Genomic DNA, 24,860 nt, shown 5'->3' with positions numbered 1-24,860 from the left:
CTTTAATGTAATCATCTAATGTGGCGAAAGACCACCTTGGCTTAACCACGAGCTCTTGCATGATCTAAAAAATAAAAAGGAGTCATATAAAAAATGGAACAGGATAGGGATAGGGAACAGCCAGCATGGATTTGTAAAGAACAAATCATGTCAAATCAATCTGATAGCTTTCTTCGATAGGATAACGAGTCTTGTGGATAAGGGAGAAGCTGTGGATGTGGTATACCTAGACTTTAGTAAGGCATTTGATACGGTCTCGCATGATATTCTTATCGATAAACTAGCCAAATACAATTTAGATGGGGCTACTATAAGGTGGGTGCATAACTGGCTGGATAACCGTACTCAGAGAGTTGTTATTAATGGTTCCCAATCCTGCTGGAAAGGCATAACGAGTGGGGTTCCGCAGGGGTCTATTTTGGGACCAGCTCTGTTCAATATCTTCATTAACGACTTAGATATTGGCATAGAAAGTATGCTTATTAAGTTTGTGGATGATACCAAACTGGGAGGGATTGCAACTGCTTTGGAGGACAGGGTCATAATTCAAAATGATCTGGACAAATTGGAGAAATGGTCTGAGTTAAACAGGATGAAGTTTAACAAAGACAAATGCAAAGTGCTCCACTTAAGAAGAAAAAATCAGTTTCACACATACAGAATGGGAAGAGATTGTCTAGGAAGGAGTACGGCAGAAAGGGATCTAGGGGTTATAGTGGACCACAAGCTAAATATGAGTCAACAGTGTGATGCTGTTGCAAAAAAAGCAAACATGATTCTGGGATGTATTAACAGGTGTGTTATGAGCAAGAGACGAGAAGTCATTCTTCCGCTCTACTCTGCTCTGGTTAGGCCTCAGCTGGAGTATTGTGTCCAGTTCTGGGCACCACATTTCAAGAAGGATGTGGAGAAATTGGAGAGGGTCCAGAGAAGAGCAACAAGAATGATTAAAGGTCTTGAGAACATGACCTATGAAGGAAGGCTGAAAGAATTGGGTTTGTTTAGTTTGGAAAAGAGAAGACTGAGAGGGGACATGATAGCAGTTTTCAGATATCTGAAAGGGTGTTATAAGGAGGAGGGAGAAAACTTGTTCACCTTAGCCTCCGAGGATAGAACAAGAAGCAATGGGCTTAAACTGCAGCAAGAGAGGTCTAGGTTGGACATTAGGAAAAAGTTCCTAACTGTCAGGGTGGTTAAACACTGGAATAAATTGCCTAGGGAGGTTGTGGAATCTCCATCTCTGGAGATATTTAAGAGTAGGTTAGATAAATGTCTATCAGGGATGGTCTAGACAGTATTTGGTCCTGCCATGTGGGCAGGGGACTGGACTCGATGACCTCTCGAGGTCCCTTCCAGTCCTAGAATCTATGAATCTATTATAATTCAGATAGAAAAAGTTAATAAAAAATGATGGGATCAAATTCTGCATTCATTGTGGTGGGGTTAATAAAAACATGGGTTCAAATTCTGAATTCATTGTCTGGCCTCCAGCTCTTACTCACAGGAATTGGCTTCAATGAGACTATTTACTTAGGGTATGTCTACACTGCAATAAAAGACACGTGGCATGGCCGTGGCCGGCCTGGCCTGTTGGGCTATAAAATTGCAGTGTAGACGTTCGAGTTTGGTCTGAAGCCTGAGCTCTGAAACCCCACATAGGCAAGGTTGGCCTCAGAGCCTAGGCTCCAGCCCAACCCCACCCCAAATGGTTATTTTTAGCCCCGCAACCCGAGCTCCATGAGCCTGAGTCAGCTGACCCTGGCTCTAAGACTAAGGGCTGCAGGTTTTTATTGCAGTGTAGACTTATCCTTAAGAGCTGCAGAATGAAACCTTTTGTACACACATGTAATAACAATACTTAGTTCTTACATGGCACTTTTCATCTGTATATCTCAAAGCACTTTAACAAAGGATGTAACATGCAATAAGTTTGTACCCAAGTTACCCAGTATTAAGAATTTGGCCCATGATTTTTATTTGGACAAACTTGAAAACTGATTTGACTAAATTTTTCAGTGATCTGTGGTCACGGAGAGAAAACTAAGGGAACCAATAAAATGAATATACAGTATCACTGGCTCTTACACATAGTACATAGCTATATCAGAGGGATAAATACCAGGGAGGGAGAGGAATTATTTAAGCTCAGTACCAATGTGGACACAAGAACAAATGGCTATAAACTGGACATCAGGAAGTTTAGACATGAAATTAGATGAAGGTTTCTAACCATCAGAGGAGTGAAGTTCTGGAATAGCGTTCCAAGGGGAGCAGTGGAGGCAAAAGACATAACTGGCTTCAAGACTAAGCTTGATAAGTTTTTGGAAGGGATGGTATGATGGGATAGCCTAATTCTGGCAATTAATTGATCTTTGACTATTAGCGGTAAATATGCCCAATGGCCTGTGATGGGATACTAGATAGGGTGGGATCTGAGTTACTACAGAGAATAATTTCCTTGGTGTTTGGCTGGTGGGTCTTGCCCACATGCTCAGGGTTTAGCTAATCGCCATATTTGGGGTCGGGAAGGAATTTTCCTCCAGGGTAGATTGGTAGAGGCCCTGGGGGTTTTTCCACCTTCCTCTGCAGCATGGGGCACGGGCCACTTGCTGGAGGATTCTCTGCACCGTGAAGTCTTTAAACTACAAGTTGAGAACTTCAATAGCTCAGACATAGGTCAGGGTCCATTTTGTTACAGGAGTCGGTGGGTGAGATTCTGTGGCCTCCGTTGTGCAGGAGGTCAGACTAGAACATCATAATGGTCCCTTCTGACCTTAAAGTCTATGAGCTAGATGAAACGACCTACTTTTAGTGATCCATGTAGCAATAGATTAAACCTTCTTTCATTTAAGTCAAGTCAATAGGATTGGACGTGAGGCTCATAAATGGTTTGATCACATGACATGTTGGCTTGATGTTATGGCAGGCTTAATTTCTATAGGCAAGGAAAAACCTCCAAAGAAGCTATTGAATTTGGTATAATAAGAGTGGTGTTGTCTTGCTAAGTGTTACTTGTTACAGCCAAGTCAATTGCTCCATTGGAAGAAATGTTCTTTAATCTTCTTTATAAATAGTTTTCTAAACAAATTGCTGTAACAAAAACTGTACTGTTATAAATGTAGATCTAAAGCTAAATCCTAGCAAATGCTTCCTTGAGTATTTGGGATACCTGCTAAAATCATGGGAATGGCAGGTACAAGGGCCACTGACTCTTTTCTATCTCCATAACAAGATCTGTGGTGCCAAAATGTGACCTTTTAGCACATAAGAGAATGTAAAGGTTAAAATGCAAAAGATAAGAAAAGAGAGAAGATCAGACTCTAGAAATAAAATAAATATCATTTATTTGTGGGAAGAGATCTCTTTCCATTGATGATGAAAATTAACAACCTCTGCTGTTCATGAATTACAGCCTATTCATTAGTTGAATACATTAAAATTCATTATTTTTTTCCCCTCACACCTACAGTGAATTACGAAAAGCTATTCTTGTTAGCTAAAATATGCAATTTTATAGTGTGTTTCTCTTTGGGGCTTAACTTTGACCATAAATACTATTTTCCATTTTGTTTACTTTAAGTGGGGTGTGTGGATGTCTTTATTAGTGTAAGGGGACTGTTGCCCCCTTACTAACATTCAGTGGGGGTGTTTTGGTTGGCTAGCTCCCAGCACTAAAAGGGGAAGGGTCGATGGCAAATCAGGAGCCTGAGACTGACAGTCCCCAGGAACAATGGGGAGAGGCCAATGCTCCAGATCAGCCTGATTGACAAGCTAATCAGAGGGTCAGGAGGCCAGGGAGGTCCCGTCCTCCATGTGAGTTGGAATTGCCTGGGTCAGACTGAGTGGGGCCGAGCTAAGGAGAAAGCAGGGGCCCAAGCTGTGCTGGAGAGCAGAACCGTGCCAGATCCAGAGGGGCCAGAGCCGCAGCCACAGAGCCAGAGACGCAGCCCAGGGAGAGCAGATCGTGTGCTGGGAGCAGAGCCGCAGCCACAGAGCCAGGTGTGGTGAGCAAGTGGGGCCAGCCAAGGGGGGACCTTGGGCAAAGGGCCCAGCACAGAAAGACACCCCCAGACAAGGGCCCTTGCAGGCCAGACCGGGAGGGGGACCTTAACCTGATGGGGGGCTGACGCTGGGAAGAAGGGTCCCACCACTCAAAGCCCGGAGGTGTGTGGCCACCACCATTGCAAGTGTCCAACCCGCAGCATACCGGCAGCACAGCCAGGGCCTGAGACGGAAATCTGGGACCTACAAGGAACAGACTGCAAAGTGCCCTGATGTCCAGAGACACTGTTTGAGATGTTCCCTGCCACAAAGCAGGGTGATGTGTTTTCCTTTAACCTTTCCCATTTTTCCTTATTCTTTTCTTTAGATTAATTGTTAATTAAACAACTTGTATTTGTTTTAAATTGTATGGAATAATCAGTGGGTCAGGGAGGTGCCCAGTGCAGAGAGAATACCCCGGAGTGGGGACACCCTAGCCCCTGTCCTAGGTGACCACAGCAGGGTTGGGGGTTGAGCCCCCCAGGAATCCTGGGCCCAGCCTTGTTGGGGTTACGAGGACTCTGCCAGACAGGAGAGTGGAAGGGGAGCCCTCAAGGGCAGGGAGGCCTCTGGGTAAAGGGAGTGGGAGCGAGGACTCAGATCCTTTCGCTAGCCCACTTCACCGGGGTAGTGCAGAAGCCAGGATAGTTCCCCACAATAGTGGGACCATTCCCCCGCTTACATAATGTTTTGCAAAGATGCATAAAAATGCTTGTACTAAATTGCCTGTAAAATGTCATTGTAACTGGTTGAAAAGGTCATACAATATGTTGTCATAAAATAAACTGAAGCCACAGTAAATATTAACTATGATCTTTTTTCAAGAGCTCAGCTTGCAGTAAATTCAAGATTTTTGGGCCTAAACCTGCAAATCTTACTGAGTCAAAACCCCAGTTGAAATGAATGCTGCTAGATCCGGCCCTTTATAAAGGTCATGGGGATTTTTAGGTAATTTTAATTAACAATATTAAAAAAAATAAATTCAGTGGATGAAATCCTGACCCTATTGAAGTCAATAGGAGTTTTGCCATTGAATTTAATGGGGCCAGGATTTCATATAAAATGAAGTCTACTGAAATTTTTGTTTTCTCTGATGTCCCCCTTTCATTCGCTCTCCTTTGAAAATGTCTGTTGCACTGTAAATCATCTCAACTTCTGGTAAAATCCCCCAAATCCCTCTCTATAGGGATTTCCCTTTTCAATTGTCTCTGCTGTACTAGAATTTTTGGTTGTAAGTAAGGTTAAAATAATATATTTTTAACAAATATTTAAGCCTTCATGATTTGGGCCATGACTTGAGTAGTTTATTGAATAACCATTGGGACTACATGTGTGCTTAAAGTTAGGCTCATGCTTACGTACCTTGCTGAATATGTCTTGCATCAAAGAGAATGTGGAACCAAATGACTCAAGTCTTTTCTTTTACTGTGATATGAAATGTTGAAAAACAGAAGGCCTTTTCTTTGACTATTATATAAAAGTGAATGGTGAAGGAAGCAAAAACACTATTGAGGTTTTTTTGTTTTCTGCCTCTGTCCTAGTGAAACATACATTCTCTCTCTTAGATGGGAACTTTGAACCCAACTCTCTGGGGAACACTTTGATATGGAGGAGATACACATAAAAAAAAATAAAAGGAAGGTTTCCCCATCTTCTGTAGGAAAAATAACTGTGATTTGTGAGTATGATTAATAATGTAGGATTCTGGATGAGGAGCATAGACACAAAAACCTTTTCATTCAACAAGAATGTTAAATCAAGTACTGTGAGTACACTTGAGAACAAGTTAAGTGCAATAGTATATATATAAAAAACCAATGGTGTTTTTCAACATAACATTAAGACTCTGGAGGATAGTTGAAGAATCCATAACCTCTTTTAGCTCTCTCTGTAGGCCCAGGAGGATGGGGACATTAGGATGTTTTTGTTTCTCTGTTTACCAGCCTATTCAACTTACCTAACAAAGTTGTTTTTTAATCTCCTTCTCAAGCATTTAGAATTCTCTCTCACGTCCCAAAAGAACAAGAACAAACTGAACAACTAAAGACATTTAAAGTGTGAAATTCACTAACTGTTACTGCTTCTGTACTTGATCAGTCTGATCAAGACAGTCTCAAAATGTAGGTCTATGTTTAAGGAGGGAAATAAGCAGACTCACCATACAGGTCCTGATCCTGCAATCAAATCCAAGTGGCACCTAAGGGCTCCATGTTGAATCCGTGCAGGGGACCTCCTGCACAGGTTCAATTTCATGATTGGCCATATGGTCATTCAAATTCAACCTTGCAATTGTCCAGTCAAGTGACAAATAAGAAGGTGACATAGTAAGGTTTATCAAGTAGAAAATATTTGTCACTTGTAAGAAGTGAAACTTTCCTTTTTTAATATTAAGGACTTGTTCCCACTCCCTTAAATTCTGTGACAAAATTCCCATTGTCTTGAAGGAAGCAAGAGAAGATCTCTGGAACTGGAGAAAATATATTTCTTTGGCCAACTGAAAAAAGCCAGTTACTTTTTACTAGACCAGCTGTAGTAAACAGTAATAGAATATAGTGTTCTAAACAATCAAAAATCTGCCATGAATGAATAGGCACTGTCAACAGAAACATAATTCATATCAAGAATGGAGAAAAATGCTCATGTAGGGCCTGATCATCAGCTGACTTACTTACTCACATAAAAAGAGATCTCTCAGTAGTGTAGAGCCACCTCAGTTCCTCCTGTATCTTCTTCCTTTCAGCCAAGGAAGGAAGGGTGGTCAGGAGACAGGGGACATGTCTGGGAACATGTCTGGCATCCCTTAGACCCCTTTTGATCCCTGGAAGCCAGAACAACCTCTTGGAGTCATAAACAGCCAGTGCAACTTACAGCAGCCTCCGGGATGCCTAAGCTGTAGGAGGAAGGGAGTATAAGCACACACAGGTCAGCCCAGTATTGGGGAGAGCCAAAACGTGGTTTAAGGCCACCTTTTCATCCCTAGCCTGAACTATTGTGAGCACTCTTCAGCTATAATTCAAGATCAGACCCTTATGGTTTCATTCAGCTTTCATATACACCAGCACACCCCCATCAGCTGTAGTGGGTCTGTCCTGTTGCAGTTGACATCAGAATGTGGCCCACAAAGTAGAACAATCCTGGAACTTTTAAAAGCCCCAGAGTAGTTGCAGTGAGTCAATAAGGAATGTAGATTTGTCCAGTGGCTGGCATTGTTTTAGTCTTGTTGTAACATACGTAAAGGAAAGTGATCTATAGCCTAGTCAGTAGTTTAACTGATCAGATTAAAAAAGGAAGCAAAGAAAAAAAATTGGACCATTTTAAGGTTTTTGATTAACTTTTTAATTAATTATTCTTCCTTATAGCCTGATTTTCAGAACTCATTTTCAATTTAGTGAGCACAGTTTTGTGCCACAAACTGCTCAACTCAAGTTTCTGGTAAAAATTATAGCACATTGACAGACCTATTTACCTGATCTGCAGGCCCAATCAGGCAGTTAGATGTGTCAATGTTTTCTTTACACACACTGTTTGTTGGTGCAATAATGAATACAGTTATTTATGGGTGCAAATTTGGCCAACAACATTAGAAGCTGATTTAAGGCCCTTCAAATAAAGTTATGTATATAATCTATTAAACATTTCCACAGAATATTGAACAATCAAATAAAGTTGCCTCATCCAATACCCTAGAGCCACACATGGATCCCTGGATTCTATCATGCCTGATGTTATATCATAATTAAAATTGACACTTCCTTTCAAGAGAGGTTATCACCAAGGGGGGGGGGGGGGAAACATTTACAGCTTGCTCTGATTACATCTTGTTCTAATTTTCCATTTGTTCAGTCTCTATCCAGTGGACAAACAGCACTTATTGCTCACAAAAGCTGTGTGGGGTCTCTTGGGTTATATAACCAGAGCTTGCTTCTGTTTCCTAAAAGTTACTCAGAGGATAGGACCTTGCTCACAAGTTCAGGGTCATACCAGTTTCAGCATTGTTCTTTATCTTTTTCACCTCTTCAGTCTCTAGCAACAGCATTAACAGCTTTACCATACACAGAGAATCCTTGGCAAACCCAAAATTCACATACCTACCTCTAAAATATGTTCCTTGCCAAACATATGGTGGATAACTTGGGTGACTTAAGTGCTGGCTGTGAGGCTGGTTTTGCTACTTGTAGGATTCTGGGAGTCATTCATGTAGGGTTGATGCCTCCACTGAAAATCACCTCTCTTGTGACTCAGCTTTATAATTTTGAAGAAGGGGGGGGGGGGGAGACTCTCTTTTTCAAGTTTCTCCAGGGAGAATTCATCGAATCATAGAATCGCAGGATTGGCCGGGACCTTGAGAGGTCATCTAGTTCAGTCCCCTGCAAGAAGAAACGTACAAGAGCCTTTCATTCTAAAAATAAAAGGAGTTTTCAGTAGTCACATATACACACACGAGATGTTCTTGTTGCTGCTGATACGTTTGGGAAATTATGTACAGTCCTTTTGGGTCACTACCATCTCCATAAAGAGAGACTATCTGAGCTCCTATTTCTTTTGTGGAAGTAAGACTAAAAACTACTGCCTCTGCCTTGTTTTACTGCTACCTCTTCTGGTGACATCCTTATTTTGGCTGCCTTCAAATCCTGTACTTGCTCAAATAGTAGTCTTGTTGCAAAGCAATCCAGAATAAACTAACAATATTTCTGTTACAATAACAGTAATAAACAGCTAAGAAAATTAAGGCATGTGTGGCTTTGTCCTGGCTTATCCTTCTTGCTGTTAAATAAAACATGACGTTTTTAAAAAATAAATGAAAAATAACTATTTTTATTTCCCAGACTATGTCCTGCTGAGAGAAGCAAGGAAATGTTGTGCCTGGTAAAGTGAGCCAATATACTTGAAGATAGAGCTAGCATCAGGCTTTATGAAGTCCTATGTGAAACCAAATAGGCAGGGCGCGAAGAAGATTTCAGTAACCCACTGTGGTGGGAGAGGGTTTGGCAGGGAATCAATGCACTTGTGATTGAAGATCGGGGGGAGGATATTATCACCAACTTGTATATTTTGGATTGGGTTGTTCTTTCAACCCATGTAGTGATGGCACTCAGTGGAGACTGATGGATCACTTGATGATTGCCTGTTCTGTTCATTTCCTCTGGGGCACCTGGCATTGGCCACTGTGAGAAGACAGGATATGTGGCTAGATGGACCTTTGGTCTGACCCAATATGGCGGTCCTTATGTTCTTATGCTGCCGCCTCAAGCAATGACAGCAGAGCAGGTTTCCTACCTTCACACACACCCTCCCAATGTATGTGGCATTTTTGTTCTTTTGTGTTGAAATGGAGCATGAACCTGATTTTAATGTTTTACTTACAACAAATATAAACTATATATTTTAGATAGTTTAACAGAATTCTGTTAGATAACCAAATGCCACCAAAATATTCATGCTGCTAATGGAACGTATGACAGAACATCAGGATTTCACACAGGAATCAAAACTCATCCTCATAAAACTCAGTGGGAAGTCCTGAGATTCAAAAGGGAGGGAAAATTAAAAAATTCTTTAATTCTTGCAGGAAACTATTTTTTTTAAATGAAATAAAACTATTGTAGAATTATGTGATGGGAATTTCACAGTTTTTTAAGCAGTTTTCAAACAAAGGTCAAATCCTGCTTAATGTTCTATATCAATGTTTGCATTGTAACAAATATTCTCACATCAACAGATTATAGAAACATGTGGGCTGTAAACTGCAGTGGCTTTCATATAGTGTGATATATTAATATCCAAACTATACCTATTTTAAACAATTTTACTCTATATGCATACAATTTTACTCTATATGCATACATTTATGAAATGCAATCTCTTACATATTAATGGACTACAGAAAACAAACAATATATTCTACAATATATTCTACAAATTTGAAAGGTTAAGTTAAAAAAATATTCATCTTGCTCAGTTTTGGAGGCCAGAACTTGTCCCTTAGTATCCACCTGCTGCCTGGGGAATCTCCTGAAGGGACAAGGGGTTTTTTTTGGAATATAAAGCAGTGCTTCAGTTCAAGAATTCAGTGTACCTGGGAGGCTTCCCCTAAAACAAAAAACAAACAAACAAAAAACACACACAATGGAAAATATTCTGCAGCACCTAAGATTTAAGTCTATGCATATAAATATAAACATAGAATGAAATGTCCATACAGCTCTCTATACAATGGATCCTACATAATATGCAGGTAACACAATCAACCTAATCTCTTTCAGAGACCAGAGAGGTTTATTGCTGAATTCCAGGGCTGGTCTACACTAAAAAATTATGTTGGCTTAACTACATCATTCAGGAGTATGAAAAATTCACATTTCTGAGAGACATAGGTAAGCTGTCAATCTAGCTACCAACTCTCAGAGACTTAGATTTATTACAGTCATCTAAGAACCCCTTCATCGCTGTAGTAAGCATCTACATCACCTCTGTAGTAGTTCCAGTGTGGATGTAGCCCCACTCCCAGCTCTGTGGTCCCAAAACAAAATTCCAGATGCATTGCATATGGTTAATGGCCTCTCCTCACAATTTTCCTTGTCTGTTCAACCTGTAAGCTAAAATAAAGGGTATCCCTGCAGTCTACTCTTCTTGATCATGAATTTTGAAGGCCATTACTCACCTATGTGTTCTTACTAAGCAGGAGGGGCACGCTCAGTGGCTACTGCCAGTCATCATCTAGCCCCTGCTCCCTGGGAGCGACTGCAGTCTGTAAACCACTGATCATCGGCAAGGAGGGTTTGGACCTGCTGCCTCTGCCTACCCTTGGGCTGCCTCTCGGCAACCCCAGTATCCTTCTTGGCCTTTAACAAGGCCTGCAGCCTGGGGGGTTTCCAGGCCGGAGCTCCCCAGCTTCTCTGGCTTTTCCCCAGCCCTGCTTCACTTTAGGTACTCTGCTCAACTCCCAGCAGCCAGGCCCATCCCTCTCAACAGCTAGAGAGAGACTGTCTTTTGGCTTCTGGCCCCAGCCCTCTTATAAGGGCCAGCTGGGCCCTGATTAAGCTGGCCACAGCTGTGGTCAGCTACCCACTAGGCTTCCCCAGCCATTCTTAATCCCTCTTACCCTGCTGTAGCCCTCTCTTTCACCCTTCCAGGGCAGGAGCGGGGTGATCACCCCGCTACAATGTATACTAAGGCTTTTTCCCCTCTGCACTGTTAATAAATATTAACTCTTTATGATTTTATATGTTAAACTCATAATTCTTTTATAGGCTAACCAATATCCTTTTTAAGTTGTGTATGTGTATATTTAGTGTCCTATACCTATTGGAACTTTGTCCTTCAGTTGAACCTAGTGGGTGAAGGGGAAATGAACTCAATAATGGAATGTGAGTAATCTTTTACCCTGCTTTTTGACCTGACCTCACTAATATAGCCCAGATATCCAAGGGACTCCTCATAATTAAAGAAGGGACCTTACAGAAGAATAGTATAATAAACAAGACTCAGTAATTGATAAGGGGGTGCTTATAATTCAAATATGTTCTGTAATTGGAAAGAGATATTGGCTATTGCACATGTATTCTGTGATTTATGAAATTATGAAATAATGGCCCATTGAATTATGTTTTTAACTCATTAGGAAGTGCTTATTACAAGAGATGTTCTTAATAATAATTGAATTAGAAATCCCTTTAGCTTATCAGTCTCGTAAACTAAGGTATCATAAAAGTCATTCTATGAATAATAAAAGTAAATTAAGATATTGAAGACAGTACACATGGTGGGATCAATTGTGGTAAAGTAAGTTTTCCCTCTAGAAGGAGGGAATTTCTCCTTCTTTGCTTCACAGTGTATAAAATGAAAGAGTTTTAAGGAGTTAAATTGGGACTGAATACTGCCAGCATTCCACCACTTACAGAGAAAGGAAACCATGGTGCCACCTCTTCACTATTCCCAAAGAGTGATATAGTAAGTATTCTGTATAGTGCTTTATGAATGTTTGATTGATAATCTTTGATTACATAATTCCATTTGAGCCTGTTATTTTGACCATCTTGCATTAATAATATTAATAAATTCAAACATACAACACCACCATTCTCCTGCCACCAGCTGTTGCCTGATATAACTTCCAGTTGTGAGATCATGGATAATTGGTCACCCACTACTCCAGCCATTACAATGACTTTGCCAGCCCAGTGGCACAACATCTCAGTTCTTTACTGGTGGATCCCAACTCCTAACTAACCAAAATATGTCCTCCAAAAAAGGGGCTAACAATGTTGCACCAGCAAAAGCATAAACATCCTCCAGCTGGAGCCAGTCTTCCAAAGAGGGAAAGTTCCTTCCCAACCCCAAAGATGACAGTGTAATCCAGAGCACAAGATAGAAACCACAGACCCTGAAAAAATCAGTGAGTTTAACACAGTAAGACTGCAGTAGGTCATCGTCTGCCCTGTTACATCCTTATGACTGTAATAGCATTGCATGAGTGTAACACAGCAGAATTTGGCCCAATATTTTTAATACATAGAATAATCTGAGGAACAAAATATCTTGATGATATCAACAAACATCTACATTAAAGTGACATTTTTAAAACACGTCATATTTGCAAATTGCTAAGTGACAATCTAATGTCACTAATCTGATAAGGTCAGATTTAATACAGAGTGACTTTATATGCTACAAAGTGATATTTTGGTATCTTGAACATTAAACCTTATTTAGACACTATCATACATTAGCCATTGTTGTGAAACAGCTGAGAATTATATTGCTATGGGTTGGGTTAAACCTCATTGAAACTCTCCCGTCGGCATAATAAATCCATTTCCCACCAGCATAGCACTGTCCACACCACCACTTAGGTCAATGTAACTTATGTCACTGAAGGGGGTGGCTTATTCAGTGACTAAGTTATACCGAAGTAAGTGGTAGTGTAGACCTGGCCTAAGGCTAGGTCTACACTACCCGCCTGAATCGGCGGGTAGAAATCAACCTCTCGGGGATCGATTTATCGCGTCCCGTCAGGACGCGACAATCGATCCCCGAATCGACGCTCTTACTCCACCAGCGAAGGTGGGAGTAAGAGCCGTCGACGGGAAGCCGCGGAGGTCGATTTTGCCGCCGTCCTCACAGCGGGGTAAGTCGGCTGCGATACGTCGAATTCAGCTATGCTATTCGCGTAGCTGAATTTGCGTATCTTAAATCGCCCCCCCCCCCCCCCCGTAGTGAAGACGTAGCCTAAGAGAGAGCACTTTCAAGTTAAGTGCTAGCTGAAAGAGGCTTAGGGCCATGAGCAAAGAAACAATCTCCTGTTGTCTGATTCAAGGAAACTGGACTTTGTACATGTTTTGTAAATGATCAGGATGGCATCAAGGGGCTATTATTCATTTCTCCTCCTAACGGAAACAAACCACAGGACCCTGAATTCTGACTACCTGCTCAGGTCAAAATGGGTAACATTATTATTTAAAAGTAGATGCTATAGTTATATTAGAAATTACAGGATTATAGATGCTAGAATGATGAGTCCATTAGAAATGGAGAGAGATTGTTCAGATTCTTCTCTGTTTATTCAAAATAAGAAATACTGACTGCTGAGCTGGGCTGGGCTGAAATTGGCAGTGGAAATGTTTATCTCAGAGCTCCTCCTGCTCTTGCAGTACACTGGCCAAATACAGACCTCATATACACAGATGCAACTCCCACGGAAATCTCTGAGCCACATTCTGCAGCGATGTAAATGATGGTGTAGGTTACATGCCAGATTTAAATTCATTAGGAAATTGCTAGACTGTGTTAAGTGTGGAGCTGGCATGCAGCTCTGCTGGACAATGTGAAGGATAAAAGACCCATATCCCCACTCCTTGCATTCACCCTGACTTACACAGCCAGTGGAGAGCAGCTACAATCTGGTCCAGAAGTGGGCATACAAAATGAGTGTAATTTGCACTTCAGAAGAGGATGCAACAAAAAAGCAACTAACATGGGGATGAAAGATAAGGAAAGTTGATAGCCTAACTGCAGCAAAAATGCATATGTAATTTCTGAATCCTTGGAGATGTAAGTCCAGTTTGGGCATGGTGGGAGATAGCTGGGAGCAGCCTCTCTAAACAACATTCTGCCTTAGAAATTGTAATAATTAATTCAATAAAAGGAAAAGTAAGGAAGAGCATTAGCCTCCATTGTACACTCCATTTCAGGTAACTGTGGGAACTCTTGGTAAATACTGATTTTTACTGGCAACCGCAGTAGATTATTGTTAATTAGCTTAATTTTAAAAAGCATTAAAAGGCTGTGGGATCCTGAAAATCCTGAAACTCACAGTGCAAGCTGACTGCCCCATAAGTTTCAGCCTCAGTCTCAGACCTCTGCATCTTTTGCACTGACAAACAATCCTGGAGTCATGTTCAACCTAGACAAAATGCACCCTTTATAAAAGCCTGGCTGTGTGTACATTTATAAAGTACTTTATAGTTGTTAAATTGTTTAAAAAAGCTCCCACAGACAGTTCAGAAGGATGAATCATTAGAGAAAGTCTGCAACATTCTCCTGCCTTTCAAGTCTTTGAAGTGTCCACTGCAAAAGCTTTCAGCAAACAGAAACTGGCAATTTCTTTTTTAAATATAGCCACCTATCTGAAAGGTTTTTCTAAAATACCCTGTTTGTTTTGCTGAAAGTGGCTCCAGCTTCAGACTATACCACAAAGACCATAAACCCCACAACTGGAACTGAAGGCCCCAATTCTTCAAGATGTTTCACAAGGAGGATTCCTACACCAGCACATAGACCAAGAGCCTTAAATGGAGCTCCGTGACAGCACAGGATGTCTATCCACACCAAATAGATCAATTGTGGCCTATGATGCCAGTTTAGGCTCTCACTGGAGTTGTTTAGTATCCTGGGGCCCAAGATCCTGAAGTTGATTTTTTGTTTCTATAAAAATATTTAAATTATTTAAAAGATTGCAAGTTATTAAAATGCAGAGATTAAAAAGGACTAGTATGTTAAGCTATACATATCGGTCCCTATAAATATTTTAGTTAGCTGTAATCCCATAAATCCAACTACCAGATATTGATCAAACCTGCAGACAAAGGGGGCACTATTGTAGCTCTTCATTGTGATGACTACGCCAACGAGGCCAATAGACAACTCTCTGACATCACCTACTATAAAGAACTCAAAGAAGACCCTACAACACAATTCACACAGGAATTTAGAGAAACCATCAAATACTTCCGCAAACAACTCCAAGAAAAACTATGACCTCATCCCCCATGAATCCACCCCAGGGATCTTCTACTTACTTCCCAAGACATACACAAACAAGGACCCCAAGCAGACCCATCATATCTGACCCTGGCACTCTTATTGAAGAAATTTCAGGACTCAGAAAAACCATCATTAACCCACTCACCACACAAAGGGCCAGGTTCCTCCTTTGACTCTAGTTACTCTGGATTGACACAAGTGTAACTGAGAATAGTATCCAGTCCACTGTCTCTAGGCTTCACATCATCCCTTAGTCTTGTTGCTGTTGACAAAATAACAGATGCCAGATCTGTGTAAAATGCCATTTTCAGCTTTTTTGCCCGTGAGTTCATTTGTAGACTTCGAGCTCTGCAGGGACGTGGAGGAATGCATGCTCTGTACTGGATTGGATTCTTCTCCAACTTCACCAAGTGGCTTTTCCCCTCCCAAATGCCAAAATAGCCATAACATATTTCCTCCCATGTGGTTTCCTGCTTTGCACTCCGGCTTCTCAAAGAGAGATATGTGAAGAGGACTATCTGAAGTGCATTTAACTGAGGAATAGTTTCTTAGTTGCTCCTTTTTATCCCCAAACTATATGGTTTTCACCATGATTCCCTGCCTGCACTACACCATGGCTATCTGAATCAGAATCAAGCTGATTTTATAAACTCATCATTTTGATCAAAGGGTTGTCATTCTTTAGCTTGGGTTGCAATGCTTTGTAGCCTCCCATCAGTCTCTCCATCTCCTGCTTAGCCCAGGAACCACTCAAGCTGTATTGCATGTTTCTTCTATCCCAATAAACTTTCCTCCTAGCCTCTTCCCCACCCATAGCTTCCTGCCACTCCCCACATCCTGGCTGATGCTCTTCCTTCATCAAACTCCATGTTGGGCCCTACACAATCCAGTTCATGATTTACCAGCTGAGCTTCTATCTTTGAATCCATGGATGAATTCTTTATGTCTTAATAGTAATCAATAGTAAAAAAGGCATCAACAAAAGAGACAATCATGAAGCCAGTGGCCCCAGAAAACTTACTGATCAATAGCACTTCCAAAAAGCAGCTGTTAAAGTCACCCAGATAACCTTAATGATGTCTTAATATTTCTATTCATAGAACACCAAAAAAAAAAATTAGAACAGCCTTTCACTCAAACAACATATGTGATCATCAATCATTTGAAAAAGTGAGACGTGATCTAAAGAATTTGGACTATCTCACCCAATAGCCAAATAACTATAGTATACAAGCCAGAGCACATTACTCTGAAACAAACTACTCTTGCCTTCCTTAACACCTTACATGTTCACCAGAGAAAGATAAACTTCTGTATCATTTTACCTGAAGCCATCACATTCAAGACAATGTCTAACTCCTAATATAGAAATTCTAATAAGTCAGTGTTTTCTTATTATGGGATTTTGCATAGCGACATGGCTATTGCTTCACAGTCACGTAAGTGCTGGACCAGAAATCAGGTAGCTTACACATCAAGGGTACAAAGTGGCAGGAATCTTGTCAGAAAATTCTGATGAAAAACTTTATTTTTCCTTTTCCTACCCAACGACAGAGCTGGATGGAAAATTTCTCTGACTCTGTAATTTCCTTTTAAAAGGGACATGGTAATTTGGGTTAGTGTGGTTTTTTTGGTTTGTGTATTTTATTTTTTTCATTCCGAGACCAGTTTTGCATAGACACATATGCAAAAAAGCAAAGACATGTACATCTTCCTGGACTCTACTGGAGTTCTTAAGGGCCAAATCAAAGCCTCGGATGGGGCAGAGTTATTTGGGGGACCTTGGAGACAGAAAGTGATAGGAAAGAGAAGGTTCAGAGGAGGACTACTAGGATGGTCAGAGGAAATGAAGAGCTTAGTTTATTACAAGAGACTAAAAGAGCCTGGCTTGTTTAGCCTAGCAAAATGAAGGCTGAGAGGGGATATGATTGCTCTCTATAAATATATCAGGGGGATAAACACCAGAGAGGGCTAAGAGCTATTTAAACCAAAGGACAATGTTGACACAAGAACAAATGGGTATAAACTGGCATCAATAAATTTAGGCTGGAAATTAGAAGAAGGTTTCTAACCATGAGAGGAGTGAGGTTCTGGAGCAGCCTCCCAGGCTACCAGCCTCTGGTATTAAGATGGAGCTTGATACATTTATGAAAGGGATTATATGACAGAGTTACCTGAGGAAATTGGGAATTGATGACCCAGGAAGTACCTTCCAGTCCTATGTCCGATTTTCCTGTTTTCCTGTGTAGAAGTATATGCCTACCCTTCTGTGTAAATGGAAACATTTTTCTTAGTGCACTCAGAATTTCTATGATTCCTGGAAGTGTTCTTGATAAATTTTTAACAAACTACATTTCCACTCAGGGAGATACCAAAAGATACCTCATGGAAGCCCATGGGGAAGATAGGATCACAGATACCCTTCAAAACTAGGTTCTTACTGTAAAATTGATTAACTTAACCCAGCAGTTATCTGAACAGCTGGCAATTGTGCTTCAGTATAAACTTGATCTAGTGAAATTTGCTCACAATATTTGGACCAAATTCTGCCCAAGCAATTCCACTGAAGTTGCATAAATGTAAATGAGAGAAGATTTTTGCCCATTATTTTACTGCTTTATTTCAAACGAAACAAACAGCCTTCTCCTGTGGTCATTTACATGGTGGAGATACTTCAGATTGACACCACAGAAGAATTTGTCCTATGGGGCAACACTCCTCTTAGTGATAGCTTGTTCCAAACTCCCAGCCTTTGTCTTGGCAATCACTCAAACATCTTTATCAACAAACAAACAGTCAAAATGCTCCTCCAACATCCTTCCCTTGTCACAGATTGGGGCACCTTCTTCAACTTGGGCTCTGGATGTTTCTTGCCTGCAGTTTTATAGTGGCCACCATGAACCCAGGCTGAGCCCTGAGCTTGCCTCATACGCCTGTGTCAGACTTAAGGCAGACTTTTCCCTGCAGACATATATGACCTCTCCTGCAGTCCTGGCAGTCCCCTCTCCAGTGCATTCCCCATACTCCAGTGGGAGGAGAGCGGGCAGCAGGTGGTAGGGGGTTGGATTTCCTAACATCTTTCTAGTCAGTTAGGGCTTTGAGGGAGACAAATGATACATCTCTACTTGAAAAAAACACCCGCAACAGTGAGTTTCAACTGACTCTACTGACTCAGGCTTGTGAGGCTCACACTGTGGGCTAAAAATAGCAGTGTAGATGTTCCCACTCATGCTCGAGCCCAGGTTCTGAAACCTAGCGAGGACATCAGGAGCAAAGCTGGCATTTACAGCATGGCTGCTGACATGCAGATTGGGGGCTACTTAAATAATCTACTTAAATATGCACTACAAATAACTGTGTTAGAAGCATGTAATTTAGGTTCCAGAGTCAAACGCTTGAATGTTAGGAAATGCCAAATTTACAGTTGCCCATTCAACCTTAAATCATCACCTTTGTGCTTCCATCATGTGCACCGAATGAGGCAGGGGTCCTGTGGAATAAAACACTATGCCATGATATAATCAAAGACTGGATCATAATTCATTCACACAAGGGTGCAAAACTAACATTGCATGGGCAAATGTACATCTGGCGTTTTCTAACTTTAGTGTGCTTGACTTTGCAACCTAAATAGTTTTTCTGTAATATAATTTTATATATGTTATTTCCTAGGTAAAAACAAATTCTACTTCAGCCCTTTTTTTTTTTAGCTAGAGCCTGGATTTTGCAACTTGCTCATCCAAGGAACAGTATTGTTTCAGGGTCAGAAAGGGTTGCTTGGGTTTAACAGTCACTAACACAGCACAGCAAAGAAGATTCCTGGCTTCTCAAAATGACATTAAAAACATTGAGGTGGCTTTTTAAATTGCTGCGTTCTTGCTACTGCGAAATTCAACTGTAAAATGAAACAAAACTCGAATGACACTAACAAAGTCTGCGACTTAGAGTTTCTATATAATATAAGGAACTTTCTTCTTCTGGTAGAGTATCTAGTCTTATTCTGGATAGTTAGAATGATGGCAGCAATAATGATCACATACTTAAGGAAATATACAATTCCTATTAAAGGTGCAAGAGTCTTGCATTCATTTGTGCTTAAGTCTTCAATTAAAGAGTCTATGAGTTGCCTTTACTGAGACCATTTGCTTAGGCTAGATACAACCCTTAGCAAGTGACACTATGCCTCAGGGACACCCCTCTGGGACACATATTTCAGGACTCCCTATATGCTCTGGAGCTGAAAGGCTTATGCATTCTACTGCCTCCAAACACACACAGATACACATCCAGCCAGCTCTTCTGGCCTGTGTGTAGGGACACACAGCGATGGCTATTACTATGGCTCCAGCACTCCCTGCCTTTTGCGCCCACTTGCACACGGTGAGTATTATCAGGCACAAAATCGCAGCTTTTTTTTCCCCATTGCACCTGGAGCCACAATCCAGACAGGTCTAATATCTCACTTCCTGCTGCATGACTGTGTAAGAAAGCATCATGATTTACCTCTTGGTAACTTGTCACAATATAAGGTTTTTTTTAATCTCTTTCTATAATTACTGTTAAGGCTAATATTTTCAGGGCCAACTCTTTTCCATTTTGGGACCAGCTTTACATATCATAGACACATATGCAGAAAACCAAAGCCACATACATGTTCCTGAATTCTATCCATATTTAGGAACGTAAACAACCGGTGGCCTGATCTTCAAACATTCTGATTACCCAACAACTCTGAATAATATCAACTGGAGATGCTGGAGGCTCAGCACTTTGGAAAAATCAGGTTACTGAAGGGACTAAGTGTGGATTTCAGAAACCTCACATTAAGCACCATGTTTTTCAAAAATCTTGGCCTCGCTTATTATGGAAATGTAAGCAGGACATTATTGGGTGCGCATTGTAATACTTGACTTCAATGAGTAAAGTGTTTGGTTGGCTGGTTTTTGCCTTATTCTATATTTTCTCTCTGTTTTTATCTTTTGACTAATTCAGGGACCTTTGTCTATTGTGTAGTCACAATTTTGTAAAGATCTGGCCTCTTTTCAATCATTTAACATATCCAAAATGGTGTTGCTTTTTGGCCGTGTTGCTACGATGGACAAAAACATCCCAGCACACCACGCTCCTAACCTTTCCATCAACATGTGCAGGGCACCCTGACCCTACCTGGCACCACCTGTGGGACCACCCCAGAGATTCATGGATTCATAGTATTGAGCCAGATCTGAGAACTTTGCTACGCAATGCCTGAAGTAATGCCATCTCCCGTGGTCACTCTGGCTGGTGAAATGATCCCTAGTAGACTGTGTGTGTGTGTGTGTGTGTGTGTGTGTGTGTGTGTGTGTGTGTGTGTGTGTGTGTTACAAAATAAGTTGATGGATTGAATTGTTTGCTATTTTGTTTGTTTGTGTCATGCACAATTATCTTTTAATTAAAATGTGGAGCAATTTTTTTAAAGAAAAAGTAATTTAAATCTCCATTTTATAATTAGAATAGCATAAGGCTGGCTCTGTGGATGTTCTGATATACTGGCACAACTTGAGTGCTGGAGAGACTCAGCTTCATGTAGTATCAGAGGTCTGTAATTAATGCACATGAGCATGCCTTGTCATGTGCTATTTCTTACTTACCTTCTGCCATAGGTGGAAAGAGCAAGGAAGACATGTCTCCCCAGAGTTTTACTATCATTGTTAATGTCCCCACCCACTCACCAACCCACCACAGCTGCAGGACTAATATAGTCTCAACTTCTGGTCCCTCTCAATATTTCTTGTTTTGTGGCAACTTTTTAACTATTTGTGGTAACATTGCAACTAAACATTTTAAAAAATCATATACAATCATTGCTTTAATCATTATTGTGTGTTGTTATAGCATAAACTGGACAAAACACAAATGCAAGCCACAGAAATATTTCAGCATGCATTTTCCTAGCTAAAAGATAGGGGCTCTGTAGCAAGGAAAAAACATGTAAACTGTGAGATATGACCATTGCACGTCAGAATGAAATGTCTGAACAAACTGTTTTTAAACAAGTAATTTCTGTAAAAACAAAGGAAGAAGACTTTCTACTTATGTTAATTAGACATTTTAGCTAAAGTTATATAAATGGTTGTTTACAATTTTATGTGCATTTAAAAATCTTAAAAAGAATAAAGTTGCATTAATTTCATTGTCAGCAATAAAGGTAAAAAGAAAATAAACTCAAAACTTCCTTAGTGGAAGCAACTTAGAGAATATTTTTAACTATATATCAGGGAAAGGTCAATCTTTACACATGAATAACCTGAATTTGTATTTTAGATTCATATGCTGTAGTCCCTGCAGCAAAACTTTCAACTGAGCAGAAAATATTTTTCCAATGAGCCATTTACTAAAACAATCACATAAATGTAGTTCTAACACTGCCTGAACTACCACTGTGACAATTTGCCATGATTTAACTTTCAAATTTGAAATTGCTGACATGATGGCAAAAATGACAAATAACAAGAGCAAGCACATTTCAGCAAAGAGCAACATTCTTTTTTGTAACTGTCACCGAATTTTGTCAAATGGACATATAGCTCCTGTTGTGGATAATTGTCTTATACCTTTGTTCAATCCTCGTTTCACACTCTGTATAATAATTTACAGCTCTTTGAAAATGTGTTTCACCCCTTTAAAATGGTGCATTTCCAATCCTATTTATTCCCTCCTGTTATTGCTTAAAGGTTTCATTCCCAAGGATTTGTTTTTTTCACATCAGTTACTTTTTCTATTATGCCCTTCCTTATAGAGTTGCAGCATATCTAGAAATGATGCAACCTCTGCTAACCTCAAATCACTTTCAAATTTCTTTTGCATATTAAAATGCTCTTTTGAAAATGAGTTAATAAGGCATTTTATGGAAGCAAACTTTTTCAGATTGTACTACAATACAATTGCAACCGCCTCAAAATAGAAGGACCCATGTCATTTAATTTGTGGTACAGAACAAAGATCAGGTAGACAAAACATCTGAAAGAGACCATCAGCTGACCTTTAAAATATAGATCTTATTGATTCACAGAGCATCAACTTGGTAGGTCACATGAACTATGGAACTATATAGATTGCCCTGGAAACTATCATTCTTTCTATAACAAGGTATAAACCTTCCTATATAAATAAAGGAGAATGCATCTGATTAACTGCACATAACCTAATTCATTTTAGAACCACATGTATGTGATCAAAGTATTTAGATAAGAAATACAATAGAAGCCATTAAACAGTCATTTGCCTAATATTACCTCAAACACCCCCTGTTCTATGTAGAATGAAAACCTGCAGTGATCTCATATGTCATTGTGGTTGATCCACTGGCAAATGTTGACTTTTTAATTACGATTGCTGAGTTACTTCAGAAGCATTTACAGTATGATTTATTAGTTTACATTAAGGTACATGTAATTTCTGTTAGGAATGGTCAAAACATTTCCACCAAAACCTATTTTTTGACAGAAAATTGGGTTTCTGACAAAGCAAGATTGTTAGTAAAAAGTGTCTGCTGTGTGGAAAATTTTGATTTTTCATCCGAAACATAAATGCCAAATAACCAAAATATTTTTATTTGTATATGCTGCCATGGTACCTCATGGGAGTTGTAGTTCCATTACCTTATGTCTCCATTGTCTCTCCAGAGTGATTCTACAGGCTCTCAGAAGAATTACATCTACTCTGATGCACTAATTCCCCACACCAAGTGAAGAGAATTGGGTGTATATAGGAAATGTAGTCTAAACCAGGCAACGCAGCCCATAGAAGAGAATGGGAACATGAAGTACCCCAAACTACAATTGCTATGACACACCACAGTGGCATATCAATATCTAAATAGTTCATTTTTCATTTTTGTACTGAAAAGTGAAAATACGGATTTATTTCAATTTACATTGAAATTTTCCATTAAATAACCCACTACTTTTCAAATCACCTCTAATTTCTACATATGTGTAGGCTACCTTGGAGAAAAGAGGAACATACTGATAATTGTTCACCTTGACTTAGTAGTGGACATGCTATTCCACAGAGAAATATTTGTTTGAAAAATTGATAATAACTATCAAAAATTAAATTCATACAGATGGTGTGAAAATTGAATTAATTGTGTTTTCTCCCCACTTTCCATTGTTTTACTTATCTGTATTTAAGGTAAATAATTAACCCATTCTTCACTCATCCAATATACTAAATATTAGGTAAATAAAATGTGTTTTTGTCATGTGTTGAAGACTACCAGGAAATAAACTTTTAAAGAAATGAATCTTACTGTGATATTCACCTTTTTGCAGTTTATGACAATATAATGATGAATTGTCTTGCAGTAACACTCACTGAAGTCATGAAAGGTTAATAACTCATTTAAACATTCATTACATGTCCCTATCAAAGTCATCTTAATTTCACAAAGACATCTAAGTTTCTCTTTAGGGAAACACTCTCTCAGGATTTGAGTGTGATTCTTTATTAACAAAATGGCAAGTGCAAAGTTACATGTCAAAACCCTGACTGATGATGCTGCAAATTGGTTCTTCCACCAAAGCAGAAGACTTTAAATTACTGCGTTTTAAAGGTGTGCTCCCTCAAAGGCAATTAATGTGTCACTTGTCAGTCAAGATTATTTAATTTCCCAGTGAGGGCTAAGAAAATGGGCACAACAGATTGATGAACAGAACATGGTGCTACCCACAAGAGAATTCTAATAATGCTGCTGTTTTTGTACCTTTATCTTGTCTAAAATATAAGGATTGAAGGTTCAGCATGGCTGTAACTTTTGACATGTTCTTCAGCAACCCTAGCTTGCTAGCAGCATTCCCCGCCCCCCCCCCCCCCCCCGCCATTATTAATTTTTCTAAGGCAGGTCTACACTATGGGGTTAGGTTGTATTTAGCCGCTTTAGGTCGATTTTATAATGAATACACAACCAACCCTGTTCCGTCGACCTAAAGGGCTCTTAAAATCAACTTCTGTACTCCTCCCCAGCGAGGGAAGTAGTGCTAAAATCGACCTTGCTGGGTCAAATTTGGGGTAGTGGAGAGGCAATTCGACGTTATTGGCCTCCGGGAGCTATCCCAGAGTGCTCTAATGTAACCGCTCTGGACAGCACTTTCAACTCCAATGCACTAGCCAGGTACACAGGAAAAGCCCTGGGAAATTTTGAATTTCATTTTCTGTTTAGTCAGTGTGGCGAGCTCCTCAGCACAGGTGACCATGCAGTCCCCCCAGAATCGCAAATGAGCTCCAGCATGGAGTGAACGGGAGACACTGGATCTGATTGCTGTATGGGGAGAAGAATCCATGTAGGCAGAACTCCGATCAAAAAGAAGAAATGCTAATATATATGCCAAAATTGCACAGGGCATGATGGACAGAGGCTACAACAGGGACACGCAGCAGTGTCGCATGAAAGTTAGGGAGCTCAGGCAAGCCTACCAAAAGACAAAGGAGGCAAATGGTCGCTCCGGGTCAGAGCCCCATACATGCCGCTTCTATGATCAGCTGCATGGCATTCTAGGGGGGCACCCTACCACTAC

This window comes from Emys orbicularis, chromosome 1 (genome assembly GCF_028017835.1).
Source record: "Emys orbicularis isolate rEmyOrb1 chromosome 1, rEmyOrb1.hap1, whole genome shotgun sequence".
Classification (NCBI taxonomy): domain Eukaryota; kingdom Metazoa; phylum Chordata; order Testudines; family Emydidae; genus Emys; species Emys orbicularis.
This window is presented reverse-complemented; position numbering follows the sequence as displayed.